A 7,140-nucleotide genomic window follows, 5' to 3' on the forward strand; every position below is an offset into this window, starting at 1 on the left:
AATATTTGTTTGAGTAATTTACCATCCCCTCTAGAATCGAGTCATTCGCTTCCAAGTCGACCATGCATATAATGCTCTAACCAGGGAAGTTGTTAGTTCGCCACTCATCATGCTTCCTTTCATCATCATCCCTGGTTTCCATCCATTAGTCACTCTGCTATGATACCTCGTGTGATTGTTAAGGAATCCTCATTCCTTAACTCTGGAGGACCCTCTTGTGTCGATTTCAGTACATGTATGCCAGAAGTGTGGTCTAGAGGGAGGTGTACCTTGCTTTTATCCTTCATCTTTGTCCACATCCTTTTATCAAGCAAAGGGAATCATCATTTCCATTTGACTTGGTTTTTTCTCACGTGCTCAATGCCACCTCATTATCGCACTATTGAGAATCATACACTTGATGATTCGTTGATAGAGATGATTGTACCAGTGATTCCCAAGTGTGTGTGATAATTTCCAGACCTCATGAGGTGGTGGCCCTTTAGGAAGCCCCCCACATCCCCGAATGTACGAATATGTCAATCCAACCTCAAATGCAGTGTCGCAGATGTGATGGGTTCATTTTCAGCCGCTTACAATTCCCATAGTATGCATGTCTCCTTCAGAGGATCCATTCAGATCTTCAATGCCCTTTCTTGTTCAGCAGGCCTTCTTTGGTTGTGATCCCCCCTCACCATGTCAGTTTGAGGGTAATTATGCCTCATGTACTTCGATGTTATTATATTTAGACTTGGCCTATGTTTAAGCAGGTGCATTATGTATATGGGATTCATTGTATTAATTTATGACCCAATGATTATAGCATATCATGTATCATGTATTTTGTAGCTTTGTCCCACAATTTTGGGCTCATCATTATTCTTTGTACTCATCTATCTCGACGCGTATGCATATGCCTCCCTCGCCTCACTTGGGATCATGTACTCCAATATAAAAGGATTCTTCTATCAATTTACTGGGTCTCATTCCCTCCATTTTTGTCCTTCCTTACATTTCTTCAATTTCCTTTCTCTCTCTCTCTCTCTCTCTCTCTCTCTCTCTCTCTCTCTCTCTCTTGACTCCCCTTTGGTGTCTCATGGAAGGGTAACCTACAACATATTGCGGTCATACAATTTTCTCCTCACACTCATGCATTGGGGGGAAATCTGTTATCACCAAAAATGATCACTTAGCCCTTTCTGAATAGGTGGATTGAAATATATCGTGTAGGATTAATTTTACCATAGTAAAACCATTTTCACTATGGGAAACAATTTACCAAACCACTTTATTAAATTATTTATTACTAAAATTAAAAAACACCATGAGAAGAATTGAATAATTTATTATTTATTTCATTTTCTCTAGGAATAATTATTAAATCGGTGTTTGATAATTATTTCTTGTCACATTTGACTAAATCCTGTTAAAATTGGAAACCAGGGCAAAACTTCATGTGGGTCATCTTATTCATGGCTAATAATATTTTTATTAGATTCCTCTCATCGAGAGGTGTAGGATTGTTATAAAGATCATCCAATTCTGATAAGTATTCATGGAGATATGAATTTATTTTGATTATGGAATTATTATTAAGCCGACCTACAACTCATGTCGGCTCAGAAGCCCAACAGTCGCATCTATTCACCCACCAACGTTGTGTATAAATATAAGAGGACTTTTCCTCATTTGGACTCACTCATCTCATCACATCTCTCTCTCTCTACTGCGCAGATATGAGTCTCTTCTCTACTGCGCTGAAATGGGTCTCTCTCTCTCACACATGTGAAGCCAAAGGCTGTTGAATTTGAAGCTGCAACTGCAGAAGTAAAGATTGACTTGCGTGGCCTAGAAGAACTCCTATTTGGAACTGTGTTGTAGGTTCATCTGAACCTCCTCTGGAAGCCAAAACTTTTGGTGGTGGAATGAAGTCAATCCGATGAACGGTTTACAAGATATCGACTGCCCTAGTTTGAAGCTGGAAACTGCTGAAACTGAAGCTGCAACTGCAGAAGTAAAGATTGACTTGTGTGGCCTAGAAGATCTCCTCATCTGAACTATGTTGTAGGTTCATCTGAACCTCCTCTGGAAGCCAAAACTTTTGGTGGTGGAATGAAGTCAATCCGACTGTCGGTTTGTGAGATATGGTCTGCCCTAGTTTGATAATGAAGCCGCTAATGCTGATGCTGCTGATCTAGGGTTTGCTACTGCTGATATGAATCAGATTTATTGTAATATTTCTCTCTGCTGAATTATTGAAGATAAAAGAAGATTTGATCAAAGGGTTTCCCCACACATTGTGGGATTTGTCCTTGGCTAGCCGCCACATCTTATGTCTCTTGTCTTCGCTTGTTTTCTGTCGATCGTTTAATGTTCTATCTGCACTTTACTTTATGTACATGTGATTGCTAATTGGTGGAATATAATAAGAAAAAGAAGTAAACTATTATAAGCATAGAACATACCATAACTTAACATGGTATCAGAGCTGAGGTGAAGACAAAGCCCGAGCAAGAGCAAGAGCAAGAGCAATCATTGAAGAGAAGATTGGCAAGGCTATCCTAAAAGAACTATGGGGTCCTCAACACTCTTTCCTGCCGAAGACAAGCTCCGTGAGAAAGCTGACTATCACGGATGGAAGATGTCTATCGATCTAACCCTTGAAGATCAAGGAGTGCTGGACCATGTAAGAGGCAATATTGTTGAGCCTTCATCAAATGCATCTGCTGCTGCCTGGAACAAATGGAAAAATGGAGAAGTCAAAACAAAGAAGATCATTCGTGACTCTATCGACAAGCGCTTGGTGGCTGACATCTCTGATCTAGACACCTCCAAGGAAATCTACGACAGACTAGTGAGTTTATTTAAAGTTAATGATGCAAATCAAGTTTTGTTTCTTAGAAATAAGTAGAGGGAAATCAAGAAGGGTAAAGATGAAAGTATGCAAGCATACTTCTTAAGAATCACCGAGATCAAGAACGATCTCCTATCTATTGGGGAAGCTATTACTGACAAAGAAATGGCACTCACAACTCTTGGAGGATTGCCATTTGAATGGTATGTGTTCAGGACTACTCTTTTGAACTATAATGTAATTCCTGGTTTCGAGGAATTAATGGCTAGATGCATTCAAGAAGAAACAAGGGAAGAAGTGCAAGAAATGCCCATGCCTAAAGGTCCTCCTGCTGCCTTTTCTTCTCATGCAAAGAAAAGAAATAATTCCGGGACTAAATCAAAAGGAAATGCTAGACCTAAGGCTAGAAGAAAATGACGATGTTACATTTGCAATAAAGCAAGTCACTATGTATGAGATCATGAGCATCATGATGAATGAGATCATGGACATAAAGGGCAACATGAGATCATGGACATATAGGATAGCATGATGATGATGCACACTAGTTTGAGCAGCATTATGATGGATAAAATCATGGACATGGGTAGCATGATGATAATCATGATTAGAGAAGCATGGTACAATATGCAGTGGTACAACTCGAAATCCCTTTGATGGAAATAAAAGGAATGACAAATTCAATAGCAAAGGTAAGAGGAGAGCTGGGAATAAAGGAAGAGGACAAGCATTCAAGAAGGCTAGAAATTATAGGATGTATTAAATGCACCTGACCTCAAAAGGAACCCAGTGTCCATCTTGGAAATGGAAGACAGAGGCTACAAGGTAACCTTCAGCAATGGCAAGGTATGTATGTGGAAAAATAATGTTAAAGATGCCTTTACTCTTGGGTTTAGTGTTGATTCATTATATCAGGTCGATGGAAGTCCGCTAGGTGTCATGTCTTGTGACACAACTCTTTAGTCCGAACTTTGGCATCGGAGGTTTGCGCACCTTCATTACAAAGCTCTACCCGATGTAAGACAAATGGTAACAGGGATGCCTGAATTCCAAGTAGAGAAAGAAGGTGTATGTCCGAGATGTGCCAAAGGAAAGCTCAAAAGGGGACCATTCCCCTCAAGCCAAAGCAAGACCTCCGATATATTACAATTGGTTTACTCAGGCATACCTGAGGTTGGCATTAAGAGGGAGACTACTACACCACATACTCCTTAGCAGAATGGTGTGGTGGAAAGGAAGAATCACATGATGATGGAAGCTGTCCGGGCCATGCTACATGATCAAAAACTTCCAAAGTTTCTATGGGCTAAAACTACAATCACCGCCATATATGTACAAAATCGATGCCCTCATCAAGCATTGGGTTCCTAAACTCCTGAAGAAATGTTCACCACCGGTCAAAGGGAAGTCATGATTAGTCATGATGTCACCTTTGAAAGAGATATGGCTCTCAGCAAGGTGGACAATCTGCTAACTTTGAGTAGCTCTCAAGAAGCCAACACCAGGGAACCGAAAGAAAAGGATGATGAATCAATGCCTGATGTAGAAGAACCCATGGATCTGATTGATCCTCATCCACATGAACCTTACTATTCTAGGAAGAGGCCTTCATGGCTTAGGGGGATACTTGATGATGCTGAAGGACATGCTGCACCCTGAGGAACCTTCCATCAAAGTAAGAAACTTAACAGGTATCAGGGATACCTGACCATCATGAGCATGATCATACAAAATGAACCTTCATCATTCTCAGATCTCATCAAGCATTAACTATGGAAGGATGCTATGACCATAGAATATGAGTCTATTATGGAGAATGATGTCTTGGAAGTAGTTCCTAGACCCTGGACAAGACAATTGTTACTTCAAAATGGCTTTACAAGATAAAGCATGCAACAAATGGAAGTATGGAAAAGTATAAGGTTCATTTTGTTGCTCATGGTTTATCCCAGAAGGGAGGTATAGACTTTGATATTTGCACCTGTTGCCAGATATACGACCATCCGCTTGATCATAGTCCTTGTGGATTCACAAGGATGGAACCTACATCAGATGGATGTTAAGACCGCGTTCTTACATGGTTCTATCAAAGAAGAGGTCTATGTGGAGCAACTTGAAGGATTTGGATTGAAAATCTCATGTATGCAGGTTGAAGAAGGCTCTCTATGGGCTGAAGCAAGCACCCCGAGCATGGTATGAGAGGATCTATAGCTAGTTGATGAAGCTGGGATTCACTAGGAGTGAAGTTGATCCTAACCTTTACTTTAAGGTTGAAGATGACAAGCCTCTCATACTGGTGTTGTATGTGGATGACCTCTTTCTAACAGGTGCAAACCCTCTCATTCACAAATGTAAGAGGGAGATGGCTTCTGAATTTGAAATGAAGGACCAAGGACTTGAAGTGTGGCATAAGCGAAGGGAAATTTTCCTATCTTAAGGAAAATATGTGGTAAATATATTGGAAAGATTCGGTATGATGGACTGCAAGCCTGTGACTACCTTGAGGATCTTAACTTTTAGAAGTTATATGGTAGTGATGTCGGACCAGACTTGGGAAATGCCTCTGAGTTTCAAGAACTCATTTGCATTGATGTTCTTGGTGAACCTCCATCCGAACATATGTTTTGCAGTTAGCATTGTGAGCTCATATTTGGTTGAGCCTCACTGGATTGATGCCAAGAATCTTCTGAGATGTCTTCAGGACACAATCTCTCATGGATTAAGATACACTTCCGGAGATGTGAGACTACTTGGATATACTGATGTTGATTGGGCAGGCAGTGTGGTGGACCGTAAGAGCACTTCCGAGTACTGTTTCACCTTGGGATCTGCTTCGATATCCCAGATGAGCAGGAAGCAGAAGTCGGTGGCTTTGAGCACCACCGAAGTAGGATATATTGTTGCTATCATAACCTCGTGTGAGGCAGTCTGGTTGCGAAAGCTCTTCAGTGAGCTGTTTGGATTTACATTGGATACCACTATGATTCTCTGTAACAACCAGAGGTGGGATTCGATTATTGAGGAATCCCGTATTCATCAATTGCTCCAGCAGATAGACATCATCTGGGATATGGTAAGTCGATGAGCAAGGAAGCTCCATCACATTAAGATGATGTACAGGTTGATACACCTTGTCAAAGCCCTGAGGAAAGATCTAATCTGTGATTTTCCCAAATGACTTGGAGTCGGCAAGAAACCCTTGTACAAGGGTCCTACATGTTGCATACATTGAGCTCTGGGAGCTCTAAGGGCTTGCGGTTCTTACTGGAGCAACATATGACCACAGGGTGACTCACCCTCCCCTGGTGGTGCACTCTGGAACAAGATGATTCGCTCTCTTGTGGGACAAGATGATTCGCTCTCTTGTGGAACAGGATGATTCGCTCTCCTATGTAGCAGGATGATTAGTTCTCCTGTGAGGCCTAGATTGATGTGTTCTCCATGGCAATTGTAGCAGGATTGATGTGTTCTCCTGTGAGGCCTGGATTGATGTGTTCTCCATGGCAATTGTAGCAGGATTGATGTGTTCTCCTGTGAGGACAGGATTGATTAGTTCTCCTGTCGAGGCATCCTACCCATGTAGTCTGGGACTCATGGGAAGTACCTCTCATCTGATCAATGAGCAGGGAAATGAAGTTAGGGACCATAGTACTACCGATGGACGCATCATTGTAACTATCGTACTCGCTACCCTAGGATGACCTCCATTGATTTGGGATCAATGATACTGGTCTGGGACTAGTGGTAGGAGTTGTACCATACTATGACGCTAACTTCGGGTCAGTTGAGACTGGTCTAGGATCAGTGGTACATACTCTGAGACTGACTTTGAGTCAGTGGAGGATGATATTGGTCTAGGACCATTAGAGTTGTACTCACTATGACACTGACTTTGGGTTGGTTGAGACTGGTCTGGGACCAGTGGTACATACTTTGAGACTGACTTTGAGTCAATATGATACATCCTCGATCATTTCTTCTTCTTCATAATTCGGACAAAAGCAGAGTAGAACAGAACAATGCAAGAGCAGAGCAGAACAGAACAAAACAGTACAGATCAGTACAGGGAAGAACAAGACAAAACAGAATAGGCCAAATAGAGCAGAGCAGGGCAAGGTTCAGGCTATACAAGGCAGTGCATTTGATGGATGAATAGTAACGACCGATAGACAGATTGCAGATGAAGTTCTCCATGGTTGAGAGGGAGTGTTAAAATTGGCAACCAGGGCAAAACTTCATGTGGGTCATCTTATTCATCACTAATAATATTTTTATTAGATTCCTCTCATCTAGAGGTGTAGGATTGA

The sequence above is a fragment of the Pinus tabuliformis genome, chromosome 8, assembly GCF_031772625.1.
Source record: "Pinus tabuliformis cultivar Carrire ecotype Pingquan chromosome 8, CPIR1, whole genome shotgun sequence".
In the NCBI taxonomy this organism is placed as follows: Eukaryota; Viridiplantae; Streptophyta; class Pinopsida; order Pinales; family Pinaceae; genus Pinus; species Pinus tabuliformis.